The following is a 17,853-nucleotide window of genomic DNA, read 5'->3' on the forward strand; positions in this document are numbered from 1 at the left end:
TTTTTTAATTCATTCATGGGATGTGGGCGTCGCTGGCTATGCCAGCATTTCTTGCCCATCCCTAATTGTCCTTGAGAAGGTGGTGGTGAGCTGCCTTCTTGAACCACTGCAGTCCATGTGGTGTAGGTATACCTACAGTGCTGTTGGGAAGGGAATTCCAGGATTTTGACCCAGCGACAGTGAAGGAACGGTGATATAGTTCCAAGTCAGGATGGTGTGTGGCTTGTAGGGGACTTGCAGGTGGTGGTGTTCCCCACCTTAATGATGAGGCAGAGTGGGGCAGAGAAGGGAAGAAAAGGAAGCAAATCCTGCACTCTGGATCCCACTACCTCGGAGGACATCCTGCCCCATATGTCCAAACATCTGTGGGTCCGAGAATCGGCTTGTTTAGTCACCTGAAGACCCACAGCAGAAATGAGTGACCTTGAGTAGATGTCATCCTCGAATAGAGGTGCAGCCGACGATGTCGATCCCTGTTTTCATTGGCTTGAAGTTGATGTTCCCTCTTTTTGCTAAAGAAACTCTCTTGCAAAACTGTTGAAGTTAATGTTCTAAGTGCCAAATTAACACAGCAAAGTCTCGTAGTGGCTATTAGTTTGAAACTGTGTACTTGCTCACCTCCACCTCTTGAATGGCGGGGGCTGCTGCAACTTGCTTGGTTGCTGAGCAGCTGGTGGAAGCACGTGATAGTACAGGCCAATGAGAGCTCGCTGCCAGTGTATTTGTCAATTGCTGTGTGACAGCTCGCAGGCCGTCGCTAAGTTACAGAAACCGAGCGCGTTCCAATTCCGGTCAACGTTCCAAACCTGCCTGCAGTAATAGCAGTCAGATTGCAGTAAACCATATTCCGACAGGTACGTGGACATTGTACTTTTAAAACGCTGTGCGATGTTTCGTTAAATAAAGTCCACGTTCTGGCACTCAGGAAAATAAGATGACTGCATTTAAACTTGTGCAGGGAAAGCAAACTACTTCCATTATGCAAGAAATGAGATCGACTTGTTGCTGAACAAAGCCAGTTAAAGCTCGTGAGGGAGGACTGTCTGAACTCACACGAAGCTGAGTCTGAGTTTTCAAACCCGGCAAACGCTGATCTTAATCGAAATTAATTATCACTGGTATTTCAGGGACTCAAAATGCTGTGCTACTTTTTTCTTACCCGTGAAAATTAAAAAAAAACTTTGTTGCTTTTATGACGATTTTTTGCTGTGAGCATGGAAATACTATTGTATTCCGGGCCTATGGCTTTGGTGTGTTCAGTATTTACCAATTATGTTGCCACTTTTGTGCTGATGGACATCCTAATCACTTTGCATTAATGTAAAACTGACAATATAACTGGCACTGTTAATATAATTAAAGCTTCAGAACCAAGTCGCCTGTATTCTACAACAATTATCCAACTGGCATTTGTCACATGTTTCTATCCTTCACCTTATTTGCTTAGGACATGGTGCTTGGCTCCAAGTGGTCAAATAACTGCTGTATGTCGCATATCACTGAAAAAAATCATGGAAAAAGGGGGAAGGGTGGCGTTATTGATTAAGGAGAACATTGTAGTGCTGGAGAAAAGGGATGTCCCAGAGGGGTCGAGGACAGAATCAATTTAGCCAGAGCTAAGGAACAAAAAAGATGCAGTTACAATGCTCGGTGTTGTCTATAGGCCACCAGCTAGTGGGAAGGACATGGACGAACAAATTAGCAAGAAAATTACAGAGAGGTGCAAAAATTATAGGGTAGTTATAAGGGGGACTTTAATTATCCAAACATAGTCTGGGATAATAGTAGTGTGAGGGGCAAGAGTTCCTAGAGTGTGTTCAGGAAACTTTTCTCTGACAATATGTTGCTAGTCCAATGAGAAAGGAGGCACTGCTATATCTGGTTCTTGGGAATGAGGTGGGCTGAGTGGATCAAGTATCAATAGGAAAGCATTTAGGGGATAGTGATCATTGTATCATAAGGTTTAAGCTGACCAGATGAGATGCATCCAAGGATACTGACAATAGTCAGGGTGGAAATCGCAGAGGCACTGGCCATAATTTTTCAGTCTTCCTTAGAATCGGGTGGTGCCAGAGGACTGGAGAATTGCACACATTACACTCTTGTTCAAAACAGGGTGTAAAGATAAGCCCTGCAAGTACAGGCCAGTCAGTTTAACTTCGGTGGAGGGAAAATCTTTTGAAAAAATAGTTTGGGATAAAATCAATAGTCACATGGACAAATGCAAGTTAATTATGAAAAGCCAGCATGGATTTCTTAAGGGAAAATCATGTTTAACTAACCTGTTGGAGTTTTTTGAGGAGGTAACAGAGAGGGTTGATGAGGGCCATGCTGTTGATGTGGTGTACATGGACTTTCAAAAGGCGTTTCATACAGTGCCACACAACAGGTGTGTGAGCAAACTTGTAGCTCATGGAGTAAAAAGGATGGTAGCAACATGTATATGAAATTGGCTGAGTGACAGGAAACAAAGAGCAGTGGTTATTGGATGTTTTTCGGGCTGGAGGATGGTTTCTAATGGAGTTCCCCAGGGATCAGTGTTAAGACTCTTGCTTTTCCTGATATATGTTAATGACCCAGACCTTGGTATACAGGGCACAATTTCAAAGTTTGCAGATGATACGAAACTTGGAAGCATTGTGAACTGTGATGAGGATTGTGTAGAACTTCAAAAGGACATAGACAGGTTGGTGAAATGGGCAGACAGGTGGCAGATGAAGTTCAGTGTAGAGAAATGTGAAGTGATTCATTTTGGTAGGAAGAACATGGAGAGACAATATAAAATAAAGGGTACAATTCTAAAGGGGTGCAGGAGCAGAGGGACCTGGGTGTATATGTGCATACGTCATTTAAGGTGGCAGGACAGGTTGAGAGAGCGGTTAACAAAGCATACAGTAACCTGGGCTTTATTAATCGGGGCATAGGGTACAAGAGCAAGAAGGTTATGTTGAACTTGTATAAGACACTAGTTCGGCCTCAGCTGGAGTATTGTGTCCAATTCTGGGCACTGCACTTTAGGAAAGACGTGAAGGCATTGGAGGGAGTACAGAAAAGATTCAGGAGAATGGTTCCAGGGATGAGGAATTTTAGTTATGAAGATAGATTGGAGAAGTTAAATAAATAAAATAAAAATTAAAAAAAATAAAAATAAAATAAAATTAAATAAATAAAAAAATAAATAAAAAGTTAGGACTGTTTTCCTTCGAGAAGAGAAGGCTGAGAGGTGATTTGATCGAGATATTCAAAATCATGAGGGGTCTGGACAGAGTAGATAGAGAGAAACTGTTCCCACTCGTGAAAGGATCGAGAACGAGAGGACACAGATTTAAAGTATTTGGCAAGAGATGCAAAAGTTGACATGAGGAAAAACATTTTCACGCAGCGGGTGGTTAAGGTCTGGAATGCGCTGCCTGAGAGTGTGTGGAGGTAGGTGCAATTGAAGCATTCAAAAGGGAATTAGACTGTTATATGAAAAGGAAGAATATGCAGGGTAATGGGGAGAAGGCAGGGGAATGTAACTGAGGGAATTGCTCTTACAGAGAGCCATTGTGGACACGATGGGCCAAATGGCCTCCTTCTGCACTGTAATGATTCTGTGATCTGTCCCGCAAATAAAAATATCTTCCTCTTTGTTAATGCAGAAAATATTTAAATATTGATTGTAACTTTTACTGACCTTGATGCCAATGTTACTGCACACATTTATGCTTTTGTATGGTTGTTTTATAGTATTGTCTCATTGGATTCTATTTAAATACTTTTCCATTAGCATTTTATTTTATCGAAAAAAGGAACATAAGTATATAATCAGAAAAATATTCTTTTCTGGAGAAATACACACAATCACAGATATTGTAGGGTAGTTTTCAGCAATGCAATATCTTGATAGTATGGATGGAGAATAGTCTCATTGGGTGATTGAGACATTAGTACTGAAATTTTGCATTACTTATTTTACCTATTTTGAGTTTAATTTAACTTGCTTCATTTTAGCTGCTCAATAGTAGAATTGTTTAAACTCATTTATATGGAACATTAACTGTGGGCAGGTGTGAGTTGGCAATAAGTTAATTCATTGATGATATGAGTGGCTGTGTGGTTTCCTGTGGCATTGGGGCTATTGTCTAAGTATAAATTGGTATTGAGCAGTAAGAGATCAATCTCTAATTGGAAAACCCTATCTAATGCACTATTCCCTGTGTTATGACCAGGTGAGAAAGGTGTCTAGGGGTTCCTTTCAGCCTTCACCTGGTCTTATTGTAACAGGGTTTTATTTTTAAACACATTATGTTTTGAGCTCCCCCTTGGTGAATCCTTGTTCACCGCTTTCCAATTATAAGGCAAAGAAATGAGCACAAATAGGCTTTCTTAGTTTATAGAAGAAAAGTGAAATTTATTAGAACTTAAACTCTAATTCGGTTAATGCTTACAGATACACACCACACCCCCACGCTAGCATGCATCTGTGATACACACGTGCAAATAGAGACAGAAAAGAATAGAAGAAAAATAAAGTGGAGAGGTTTGAGGCAATATCTGAAGAGTTTCTTGTTACTGTGCTTCGAGCTCACTGTAGAGTCCTTTTGTAGGTAGTTCTTGCTGGTAGGTAATTCTTGCTTTTAGTTGGGGCCCGGTATTCTTCTTAAACCTTATTCACTGCAGGAGACTTTTCTCTCTTGGGGTTCATGTGTTTTCAATGGATTCCAAAGCTGGTGAGAACGAGATGAGAGCAGACAGGAGAGAGATGTTCTCAATCCAGGAGTCAGGAGCTTTCTCTACCAGTTCAAAACTCTGTGGCAAGTTCAAATTCTGCAACAGCTAGTTAGTGACTAACTAGTATAACCACTTCTGTGTTTGTGGATTCTGCTATCTTAGCAGTCAACCTGGAATGCTAGCTCCCCCACCTTCAATGTCTAGTAATCAAAAGTCCATCGTTGGTTGAATGTGTCAGGGCATGGTCCTTTGTCCCTTTTTAAGCACTGTCTGTAATATGCAAAAATGTCTCTGCAGCCAAGGATCCATTCTGGGTTTTTTTAACAAGTTCTTTCTTCACTCCTGTAACAGTTTAAAATTAATGTTCATGTGGCGAAATTAATATTCCTCATTCTTGGCAGGTGGGAGCCTGCATGACACCTCCACACCCAGGGGAATGAAATGCAATTTGAGAGAAGGCGCATTTCATTAAAAGGTTTGAGAAATATATATATAAGGTACAGAAAACCATGCATTTCCATTCATTCATGAATCTTAAAGCTTATTAAAATTGTCTTTTCTGGGTGCCAGTGCTGCTTTAATTTCCCCTTTTTGGCATCCCAGAAACCATGTGGTTCTTTGAGGAAGCTTTCCTTCAGTTTGCCCATTGCCATGACTGCCTTGGGTCTTGGTTCCTGTTGAAGTCATTTTTTTTTCCAGGAGATTTAGTCCTGGGCAGGTTTATCCTGAGCTCTCTTTTAATGCTTTGCTGAGTCATGCAAAGGCTTTTGCCTTCAGGGGATAGATGATTCCCTTTTTCTCTGACTGTGGGGGAGGATTCTTTGTTAATCTCCCTTTTGTTCCCTGGGACACCCCTGCCTGTAGGTATTTGTGCAGTCTTGGCTGCAGTCACCTGTGGCACTTCGACTAGGTGAGGTATCACCCTCATGGTTTCCGTGCCCCATAGAGGTCTCTCTTTGTCTCTGCAGGTTCCTGTAAATGCTGTTAGCAACTCTGGTGGGGTACTTCAATGTCTGCATTTACATAGGAGGATGTAGGGACTAACCTTTCACATTTTTAGGGGTTGACTGACTAGACTTTGTGGGTTTTCATCCAGGATTCCTCCCGGACTTCCTTTAACCTGCCCTGTTGTTCACTTTTTTCCCTTCTTCTCTTTCTAAACTGTTGCCAGCCATGTGCCTGCCTGTTCCCTTTTGTTCTCGATGGGGATCCCTTCCAGCTCACCAGCCCTCTGCTGGACCGGTACAGGACTTAGGGGTGCAAGTTTCACTGTAGGTTGGAGTTTCCCCTCAGCCTGGCACATGTGGCAACTCTTGCAGTACTCCACCACATCTTTGTGGAGTTTTGGCCAGTCAAACTGCTGTCTTATGCGGGATTTGGTCTTTCGTATACCGGCATGTACAGCCACTGTAGTCTCGTGGGCCCTTCTTAATATTTCTCTCCGGTACCTCTGCGGCACCACTAACTGATGAACTACTGCCCACTCCTTGTAGCAATCAGGGACTCCCTCTGCTTCACTTTCAGACGGGGCAGCCTGTGCTAACTCTCGCAAGACTGGATCAGCTCGCTGAGCCTCAGCTAGTTAAAATCCGTTTAATTAATTCCCTGGGTCTCCTAACTTTCCAAATTTCTCAGACAGGCAGACCTCATGGTCATCTGCCTGCAGTGCCAATGCAGTGTGCTGTGGGGGAGCTGGTCTGATGATGGCCTACCCCACTACACATTCAGCGGAACTGCAGTGAACTGTCTCCTGCCACTGCCGTCTCTCTAACCTCCTGCGGTCTTTGTTCCACTATCGGGGTGGGGGGGGTGGTGGTGGTGCTACCACCTTCACCCCCACCAGATCATTACCTAGGAGCAGTTCAACCCTGTCCACAGGCAGACTAGGCACAGGCCCTACGGTCACCGGTCCCGAAACTAGGTCGCACTCCAGGTGCACCGAGTGTACAGGTACAGGCATACCTGTGAGAGTAATGGCATATGGTGAATGGATAGATGGAGAACATTTGTTGAGGATACTTGTGAGAGAGAGGCATGACATCGCATAAAGATGAGGGTGAGTGTCAGTGCTGGATGGACAAATGAGGATGTGAAAAGACGTGCATTGATAGAGAAGGATGGGTGCATCTGCAAGGTAAGTTGGTGTGAGGAGTGACATGCTGGAGTAATCTTGAGAAGGCAGAATGAGGGGTTTGGGAATAGTATCTTCCTGCGGGCCCTTACAGCCCTCCCGACATTGAAGCTTGGCTCGGGTATAAAATTAAAACCTGACACGGCCTGACCCGACAACAGCCAACCTGAACCCGACCCGGGCCTGAGTCCTTTAATTTTTTTAAATGCCCGACCCAACCCGAAAATTACAACCATATTAATGAAACAGAAAAAAATTGTAGATTAAAGCGAAAACAATACGAAACAGAACCCGACCCGACCCGACCCGACCCTAGCTCGAATGCTGGATGCAGAATACAGACCTGACCTGACCCAAACCCGACACATGTAGTCGGGTTCGGGTCGGGTAGCCAGACTTTACCTGACGTCACATCCAGGGAGATGTTACTTAAAGCGAGGTGTAGCCCTGAGCTTTGATTCTGTCACATCCTCGTGTTCTGCTCCCAACTCCAGAATCCATCAAATTTAATGTTTGCAACATTCCTTTGAATACTGGAGTTGAAATTGACTCGTACAGCTGTTGGTGGTCAGGAAACCTGTGAATAATATGTTAACTCAGTGGCTGGATTAAAAAGCCACAGACAAACGTGCTTCACTTACTTCTGGGTTACCCATGTGCTACTGAACACCCATTCCCCCAACCCTGCCGCTCCCAATGCGTCAGGTATTTAAAATCCAGCTCAATGTGAAAGAGTCAAAAGTTAAAGTTAGTGGTCCTGTGATGGGATGAAGTTGACTTGTAGACAGGGTGTTGTCAGCTTGCCACATAGATGAACCAATGTTCAGATTCAGAGACAGTTGTGCTGGGCGTGTGAATCCAGGTGCTGTTTTAGGAACACACAGTGATGGCTTGGCTGCTGAATCTCTCTTTTTTTAATTAAAGATTTAAAAAAGTTGGAGAGACGGTGCCTCCATGTTGAAGCGCGTCTCTCTTACCTTTTTTTTATTCATTCATGGGATGTGGGCATCACTGGCTAGGCCAGCATTTATTGCCCATCCCTAATTGCCCTTGAGAAGGTGGTGGTGAGCTGCCTTCTTGAACCACTGCAGTCCATGTTGGGTACGTACACCCACAGTGCTGTTAGGAAGGGAGTTCCAGGATTTTGACCCAGCGACAGTGAAGGAACGGCGATATAGATCCAAGTCAGGATGGTGTGTGATTTGGAGGGGATCTTGCAGGTGGTGGTGTTCCCATGCATTTGCTGCCCTTGTCCTTCCAGTTGGTAGAGGTCGTGGGTTTGGAAGGTGCCGTCTAAGGAACCTTGGTGCATTGCTGCAGTGCATCTTGTAGATGGTACACACTGCTGCCATTGTCGGTGGTGGAGGGTGTGAATGTTTGTAAATGGGGTGTCAATCAAGCAGGCTGCTTTGTCCTGAATGGTGTCGAGCTTCTTGAGTGTTGTTGGAGCTGCACCCATCCAGGCAAGTGGAGAGTATTCCATCATACTCTTGACTTGTGCCTCGCAGATGGTGGACAAGCTTTGGGGAGTCAGGAGGTGAGTTACTCGCCGCAGGATTCCTAGCCTCGGACCTGCTCTTGTAGCCATGATATTTATATGGCTACTGCAGTTCAGTTTCTGGTCAATGGTAGCCCCTAGGATGTTGATAGTGGGGGATTCAGCGATGGTAATGCCATTGAATGTCAAGGGGAGATGGATAGAATCTCTCTTGTTGGAAATGGTCATTACCTACCGTTGCAGCCTGCTGATCCTCTCAAGCTGGAAGGCCTCTGATTGGCCCTCCAGTTTTGATAACCCGCCACTGCCCTTAATTGGATGGAGAACCATGTCCATCCCAAATTAAGGGGGTGCCCTTGTGAAAATCCCAATGAGTGGCTGTTTCCCCCCAGGGCAGATTCGGCATGTACAACCACTCCTGCAGGGAAAATCTAGCCCCTTGTTCTGCTGCTGGCATTTTAATTCTTGCAGCAGATGCTAATTCAATCTCCTCTCCTGAATAAACAGCATGTCCATTTCAAATAAGATCCAGAAATGGAATGACCAATACATTTGATGAAGATAAGCTTATTTCCTCTCAGCTTACTGTAAATACTGCCTTTTCTTTCTATAGATTAATTTAATTCCCCAATGGTTGTCTGGATTAGGCTCCATTTAGCTTATTAGTCTTACTATATTTGCCTATTACATGGATGAGCTGATCTTTTGTAATTATGTTCAGTGTCTCTGTGCTCTTCCTCTCCCCACCCACCTTCCCCTGCAGAAAAATTAAATACTGTAATCAGCTCATTTCCCTTTCAGGAAAAGTGTTGAATTATCATTTCTGTCAATGGGCCAAATGAATGGCCTCTTCTGTGTTGTGATTTCTATTTTAAAAATAATTTCTATTACCACTATTAACAAACAAAGTGCTGATATTTGGATGATTAGGTTCTGGGAGGTAATTCTTAAAAATGTGTGTCAGTGAGTTAGGCAACACTCCTGTAATTACAGACAATGAATGTTCTTACATTTCTTCAGACACAATGAAGATGCATGCCACAGTTCAAAGATAGCAAATTTTACTTGTACCAAAAATGTTCATATTTCAGCCAATTGTAGCAATTTCAAGGCACATGTTATTTCAGGTCATTAATTGTAGTTACCTGTAACTTCCCCTTATTTATGAAATGCAGCTCTGTCTAAAATTATGCTTTAAATTTGAGGAGTGTTTCTCCAGCTTGCTTTAGCATTTCTCTCTCATGCTCCCTAACAGCAACAAAGTACCAGGAAAAGTTCTTTAAGGAACTGAATTTAATGTCTTCTACTTGTAACATATGTTGTGCTTATTACATAAATTTTGAGTCATGGTAAACTTTCTAGTTTAGCTTTCTTTGTTCTTCATGCACTTTTAGAAGAACTATTTTCAGCAGAGAACAAGCAGATAATAAGGAAATGCTCAGTTTTGGAAAGAGCCACGGTAAATTTAAAGATAAAATTGTTTTTGTTTTTTTAGGTTTTCTTTCCTCTTCAGGTCCCACAGTCCATTCCTAGTTGAAAGGGTGTGTAAATGACCTACCCCTACCTCTCTTTGCTGTTTTATAAGTAGCCACTAGGAGGTGCACCAGAGCAGCATAGTTGACCCATTCTATGATTTTTCTCTTAACTGACTTCCATTAATCACCTTACCCTCTCATGCTAGTCTATTCTAATAACTATGAACTCAAGGTGGGAATTGTAGGGATGAATCCTCATCCTGCCACTTTGTGGGACAATGGACAAGTTTTTTTGTGGTGGGAATTCTGTAAAATAGTTGTGCTGTTAATAGCATATCTGTATTACAATCTAAAGTTTTGCATTTAGCATGCACTTTCTGTTTTTCACACTTAGTGGCTGTGTCTCAATTTTGCCACCCATGTATGTTATGCTATTGCTGTCCACATTAATTTTCAGTTTGATTTCAATGATGCTGATTCAGTCCTCTAAATTGAGACATTGGCACCAATCTTTTACTTGCTTCTCATGAGTTAAAGGGGATCGTGTGATATTGTCCTCCAAGTCGAAGCTCTGAGCTCCATCTAGGGTCAGAACCTCGAGCTTCACCTGCAGCTTTCTCCAAGTTTTCATAACTTCACTTGCTCCCTGCTTGTAATTCCCACACCTCCTATATCTTTAAGAAGGCCAGTTACCTGCTATTTTAAAAAAAATTTCTCCCCCATCCTTTCATCAAATGTCCATTGTGTTTGTTTTATGTATCCTGCTTTTATCTCCCAATTCCCAGCCCTTTTTGTTTTGATTCCTTGTCCTGTTGCCTGCTATGCTTGTTTTTTCTTTATTTCTCAGTCCAGCCCTTTTTTTCCCAAAGGGCCCCTTTTTGGACATGGTTCTTCTTTACAAGCCCTGCTCTTTTTTTTTCAAAGCCCTGCTTCCCAGTTTTATTTTCATCTTTCCTGGCTTCTGCACATCCAACACCACAAAGCCAAATGGCACACTTCATAAGCCATATTCCCTCAGTGGCCCAACCCCAAAACTTGTATTTGAAGTGCAGGAGTTAAACTCCTTCGATGGCTTCCCCCACAACTGTGGATAAGCCACCTGCTATTAAAAGCATTTCCAGTTTAAATAATAAGGCCTTTCCCCAAACTTGTGGGTTGGCTATATAAGGATTCCCACCCAGCACTTCAAGAAATAATTTTCTGTTTTGGCCAGGAACAGATTTTTGTAGTGGTGGAGCGTTAATCCCTAAAGGCACCCCCATCTGTTTTAGGTGACCCTCTGTTACTTATGGAAGCTTATGAAGTAACAAGATTTCCCCAAACTTGAGGGAAGGAGTATCATTGAGAATTGGAAGCCTTCATTGCCTTAAACCTCTCTCACTCTACTGTCATCTCCCACCCATATCATATACATATTTTCCTTTCTCCCTCCCAGCTTGCACACTTGGGTCATCCTGTCACTTGCCCTCTTCTATTCCCTCCCACCATTTCCCACTCTGAATAATCATGCCTTCCTGCTCTCTCTATAATCTCTAGCTGCACTGGCCGAAACACCCATTTCTACAGACCATTCATCTTCCTTCTACTGTTTTTGTGTCCATAACCCCTCCCCTAGCCCCTTACTCAGTCCTACCTTCTTTGCAGCTCTTGCCTTGAATGCCCATCCATGCCCACAACAGTAATTCCAGGGTCCTGCACTACCCTTCAGTTCTACCAAGCATAGCCCCACCTTCCAGTACTACTAATCTCAAGACCCCTCCCACTATTGCCAAACCCATGAACCCCCCCTCCACTTCCCATTATTACTATGCAACTGCTACCGACATAGAACTGCAGATGTCTCTTCACCATCTTCCTGCATATATTGTTTTTTTTAAAAAGGATCAGAAATAAATACTAAACACACAGATTAAAGAATATATAATAATTGAAGTAATTAATTTATGATTTTCATGGAAAAATGGTCAGATTTCCTGAATTTGATCCTCAAAACACTGCTAGTTCCAGAATGCTGTACAATAAAACTCTATTTCATTTATTTGGTCACTGTAAATCAGTGGGCCAGACAAATTGTTGGTTAGTGCGGAATCTCTATTATAATTAGTTTAACCTACAACTAAAAATCAGCAATGTCAAGGGAGATTTGTTATTGTGTTTCAAGCCTTACATCCGTGCACACATCTGTCGTGTAACACTTACTTTGCGTAAGTATCACGTTTTTTCTGTTAATCACCCATTTCCGCTACATTTTGTTGTATGATATCCTTTAAGAGTGATATCCTTTTAAGATCTTAGTATGCTAATGAGCTAAGTACCAAGACATAGTCATGTGACTCCAAGCCAGGGTCACTCTGCAACTGTAACACCTAGAAGAAAGTTCTGTAAATAGTTTGCTCTGTATTGTATATAATTGTTTAGCTGTAATAAACCTGTTTGAGATCTTCAACGATCAAACAACATAAGGAACTCATCGCACACTTTACCAATTGACTCAAAATATAATTGCAGGAAATCAGAACTGAACAAGGGAATTTGAGTGGACTCCTGAGGAAGAATTTTTACAGGCAAAGGGAGGTGGGCTTTGGTGCATGGGGGGAGTTAAAAACCTAAAAGTGACATCTGGGGCAGAATTTTGTTCTGCCCTTGGAAGCAGGCATGGAAGCGAGGGGCAACCAAAATGGCAGGGGTCACCGTTCCCAATGTTGCCCGGGCACCCTGCCGTTTCTTCTGGAATGGGGAAGGCCGAGGATGGTCTTCCCACCCCAGGCCAATTGAGGTTGTTTAGTGGCCAATTAATGACCAGTTAAAGGCCTCTTGCCATCACCACCTCAATTTTGTGGAAGACGGAGGGGCCTGCTGCCCTGGGGAGACACCGCCAGGTAAAGCCTGGTGGCCCTGCGAGGGGTTCCCTCCTTTGGGAGCAATCTAGGGCATCTGGAGGCCCCTCCTGGCAGTGATTGCCAACTCCTCCTGGGAAAACATCCCTCTCCACCCTCACCAATCTCCCACCCTAATCCGTCGCCAGTGCCCACCTAAATGCCCCTAGCGACCCCACTCAATTTTCCTGCAGTCTCCGGACACCACCTCATTGGTGCTGCAGGTACAGCAGAGCTACCAGTCCTCTGATTGGCCGGCAACTCTGGAGGCGGGAGCTCCTTCCTTAAAGGGATGGCATCCCCAACGGTGCGCAGTTAATTGCCTGCCTGCCGTAAAATGCTTTGGGGTCTGACGGAGGGCTGAGGCGGGGTCTCTCCCTGCCTTTCTGCCTGCCACCGGGACCCCTGTCGCCATAATACAATGCAGCTCCTGGTCAGGATCCCGTCATCATCCCGCCCCTCTTCCTGGTTTCCACCATGTGGGTTTGAAGGAGAATGGGGAACCCCTGTGCAGCTGCTGGCTAAAGCATTTAACTATTCTAATAGGTAATTAAGTTTTGTTTTCACCAAAGATTCTGGATTTAACCAGCAGTGAACCTATTTCCTGAGCTTTGTGGAACTTGCAAGGGTTACTGAGGGCACAGAAGGGAGTGCTTCTTCAGTGAGACTGGCAGGCTGGGAAGCCTTTAATCAGTGTAACTGAAGATGTCAAGGTGGTAGGCTGCTGCTTACAGCACTTCTTCTCAGAGAGTGCTTTCAGTGCCTGACAGGTGATTGCCGACTTCTTGGAAGTTACTTCACCTGTCCTGCTCACTTTCTGTTGCACCTCCCTGCTGTCAAACTTTACCACAGCATGGGAGCAGCTTATGCAACTCTACCTTGCACCTCAGATGAAGCGCAAGAGGAGCAGCTACACCAACACTGACAGTAGCAGCAGCACAAGCTGCCTTCTCCTTGGCCACATGCTGCTCCACAGGACAGAGATCCAGCTGGAAGAAAGCGAGACCCCCAACACAGGGTACAGGCAGAGGATCGGCTCTCTTGGTGTGTGTGAGGACCAGTGCCACAGGAGGCTCATGCCAGCAACGCCCTGCTGTGAAAACATCTGCAGCTTTCTGGAACAAGACCTCCTTTCCAGTGGAACAGGTGGGCTAAAAGTAAAGAATCCAAATTGTGATGTATTAACTATTGTTGATAAGTGTTTTAATGAGATTGTAACTATAAGTTATGATGACGTTCTGCTCATCTCCACCTTTTCCTAGTCTCAACTTATTGCCTCAATCATAAAACCTGACCAAGAACATGAACTCACCAATTGGGAAATCATGGCCACTAACCCTGAACATGCCCTGAATCTATGATATAGCATGTTGATATTTCATCATAGCCGGTCTAATGCTGCTGTGTATTTTTAAAAACCATCTTGATTAATTTGAATAATTTATTACCAGTAATGTCAAAATAATTATCCCATTGCATGCTTGGTCATTAAGTCAAAAACAACATGAACAAATTTGCCTTCTTTAAGTATCCACCTACATTGCTGCGATTAGCTTAGATTGGCTTGTCTGAGGAGGCCAGTTACAAAGCTTTTTTTCGAAAATGGAAATTTAGCCCTTTTTTAAACATTGGTTAAGTGTGTTAAGTTCACTCATGCAAACTGATCAGAATCTCTAGCTCTTGGCTTTCCCTTGTTAATAATTCTTTTGGAATTGAAGGGAGAGAATGCAGAAAGAAAAAAGCGAATGACAGACACTGAAGATGATTTTTTAATTATAAATTTGCAGATCTAGTTACAGAAAAGTCGAGTATTCAACATACCATGTGACCACTAGGATGGTAGCATGCCAACTGGATGGGCCTTGGTCTTGCTTTGTCTAGCAATTCCTGTGTTGTCAAGGTGGTCTTACAATCTAGTCTTTCTCACCCTAGCACATACATACATACATTGCTCTTTTAGGTGTCTCCTTGTTTAACATGAAATTCTTGTCTCTGAGTTACAAGGTTGAGGGTTCAAGCCCGCTCTAGAACTTGAGCACATAGTCTGGAATAAGGCAATGTCAGCACAAGAAAGATATAGATGAGAAAGGCCATCCAGCTTAGATCATCCATCTAGCATAGTGTTCAATGTTACCCACTAGCCAAAGGTGGCTAATTGCATTTTTGATTAGTAAATAAAAAAATGAGTAAAAGACAGTTATTGGGCATGTGATCTCAGTGCTCATATTGACATGGTATATGTATGTACACTTTAATCTTTTTGTGCATTTTTTGGTAAAATGATAAGAGGAAGAGCAGAGCGTACAAGTGTTTTTTGATCTTTGTTTATGCTTTACTTGCTTGGTTACTTGCTTATTATTAGACTGGTAGAACCCAGAGGCTAGTAATACAGGGATTGTTAGTAATCTCATAGCATATTACCAGTGGGATCTCTTTTGTTCAATAGATTCAAAATTGATACAAAGCTAATTAAGGTGGTAGATTGCAAAGCTGAACAGGATAAGCTACAGGAGGATTTGAATATATTTGGGAATTGGGCAGACCGGTGACAAATGAATTTCACTATCGATAAATGCAAAGTGCTTCACAAGGGGACAAAAAATCCAGGAAGGGACAATTGCTTAAATGGAAAGAAAATAACGTGCATAGAAAATGAGAAAAATCTGAGGGTCCTGATCGACTATAAATTGAAGCTATCACAACGATGCTCGATTGCAATGAGTAAAGCAAATGAGATGTTGGCATGTATTACAGGGTCACTATTGAGCCAGAATAGGGAGGTAATCCTGCCACTTTGTAAATCATTGGTGTGACCATACTTAAAATACTGTGTACAGTTCTGGATGTCACTATATTAAAAGTATATTGTAGCTATTGAAATCTTACAGAAGAGAGAAATCAGAATAATTGAGGGATGGAGGGATTAGATTATGAAGAGCAAATATGCAAATTGGGTGTGGTCTCCTTAGAAAAGAAATGGATGAGAGCTGATTTGATTGCTGTTTTTAGAATTCTAAAGAGACTACATAGACCATGACAAGTTGTTTAACCTTGTCTGTTATAGCCTAATTGATAGAGATTGATTGCTCTTTTATCATATCATGTGACTACCAGGATGTTAGAAGGCAAACTAGATGGACAATGGTCTTTTTTTCATTTGGCTATTACTCTGAGGAGGGCTGAAGTACTACTCACAACAGCTACACAAAAGCCTTGAAGCTGTACTAAGATGTGCTGTTCTGATAAATTCCTGGTAGAATTCCAGCTTGAATAAAAGAGAAAGTCTGCAAAATTTCATTTTGAATGGTAGTAGATAAGTAAATATACACATGGGCAGCACAGTGGTGCAGTGCAGCCTCACAGCTCCAGCGACCCGGGTTCGGTTCTGGGTACTGCCTGTGCGGAGTTTGCACGTTCTCCCTGTGACCGCATGGTTTTCCGCCGGGTGCTCCGGTTTCCTCCCACAGCCAAAGACTTGTAGGTTGATAGGTAAATTGGCCATTGTAAATTGCCCCTAGTGTAGGTAGGTGGTAGGAGAATGGTGGGGATGTGGTAGGGAATATGGGATTAATATAGGATTAGTATAAATGGGTGGTTGTTGGTCGGTACAGACTCGGTGGGCCGAAGGGCCTGTTTCAGTGCTGTATCTCTTTCTCTCTCTATAAAAGTGCATTTATGTATATTGTGTAAGCGTTTTCCACCAAATTAGTGCACATGGCTGAAACTGTGTCGCGTAGCCACACTTGTGGTTAGATCAGTGATTTTTATTATATAACACCGATCCAAAAAGATCCTAAAATTCCCCCATTGTGACATCTAATTGTAAAACCATGACTTTCAATTACTGTAGTCTACCTAGAAGTGTATGCCATGTTTTGATCACTTTGTATGTGTAGAACTGCCAGACGTCAATCCGAAATGTCCTACGATGAAATGTTAAACTAAGGCCCTGTCTGTATGGATGATTCAGGTAGCTCTCATGACATTAGTTGAAGAATACAGTTCTCCCTCAACCAACATCACCAAAGTAGATTAACTGTTCATTCGTCTCATTGCTGTGGTACGATCTTGCTGTGTGGAAAATGGTTGCTGTAGTTCCCTAAGTAATTCAAAAGCAATTCATTTTGATGTGCTTTGAGATGTTTCTGAATACAGGTCTGCCCATCTGTCTTTTTCGTGCTGTCAGACTTTCTGCTGGTAGGATGTAGTGAGGTGCAAACATATCCATGACTATTATCAATGGTACACTGATAAGCTGACAGGAAATTTATTTCTGTGGGTGAAAATTAAAATGCATCAATGGCATACTGTGCACAGGGTGGCAGCCCAGCTAAACAGTTTAAAATTTTATCCATATGGCAGGTTAAGTTGTACTGGGATTTGAGGCTTGGAATTCCAACATGTTCTCTGCTGGCTCCTTTTTTCTTCCCTTTGTTTGTTTTCTTATCTTTTTAAAAATCTCTCTGCCTTCCTTCTGGTGCCTTGCCCATGTCTAAGTCTAAACAGCAGGGTGTTTGATGTTAAAGAGAATCACTGGCAGGACTGATCTCGCTCACCGTCCACACAAGTGCATATTTCAGCAGGTATTCCTAGCCAGCAGTTAGGAGTAAGACTTTTAACTGATTTTGAGGGAGGAGGATGAGAGACTTTTTTTTATATTTGTTCTTGGGACGTCTGTGTTGCTGGCAGGGCCAGCATTTATTGCCCATCTCTAATGCCCTTGAACTGATTGGTTTGCTGCACCATTTTCAGAAGACAGTTAAGAGTCAACCACATTGCTGTGGGTCTGGAGTCATATGTAGACCAAACCAGGCAAGGACAGCAGATTTCCTCCACTGAAGGACATTAGTAAACTAGATGGGTTTTTATGACAATCCAGTAGTTTCACAAGTATTATTAATGAGACTAGCGTTTTATTCCAGATTTATTCATTAATTGAATGTAAATTCCCCCAGTGCCATGATGGGATTTGAACTCATGTCTCCTGAGCATTTGTTCAAGCCTGTGGATTACTAGTCCAGTCACATTATCACTATGATACCGTCCCCCCATCTTTTAAATGCGGCAAGTGTTTCAGATAGATTGATGTTGGCTTTGGTCAATGTTCACAATTGGGTTTAAGCTCTAATCCTATTGCAGCATTGTTAGTAAGTATATATA

General features: G+C 42.8%; 1 protein-coding gene across 3 annotated transcripts in view; it reads left to right on the forward strand.

Moving 5' to 3' along the window:
• The first annotated feature begins 765 nt into the window (after window positions 1-765).
• trmt9b (tRNA methyltransferase 9B) overlaps window positions 766-17,853 on the forward strand; it is a 52,466-nt gene continuing 35,378 nt past the window's right edge. Inside the window, exons 1-2 of one of the 3 annotated variants that reach the window (XM_068033484.1) lie at window positions 806-854; window positions 5,115-5,210. The gene's annotated coding sequence lies outside the window, so the exon portion shown is untranslated. Of the gene's footprint in view, window positions 855-5,114; window positions 5,211-17,853 lie in introns of all 3 variants that reach the window. The other 2 variants (XM_068033483.1, XM_068033486.1) reach the window with 2 other exon arrangements.

The sequence above is a fragment of the Heterodontus francisci genome, chromosome 6 (genome assembly GCF_036365525.1).
Source record: "Heterodontus francisci isolate sHetFra1 chromosome 6, sHetFra1.hap1, whole genome shotgun sequence".
In the NCBI taxonomy this organism is placed as follows: Eukaryota; Metazoa; Chordata; class Chondrichthyes; order Heterodontiformes; family Heterodontidae; genus Heterodontus; species Heterodontus francisci.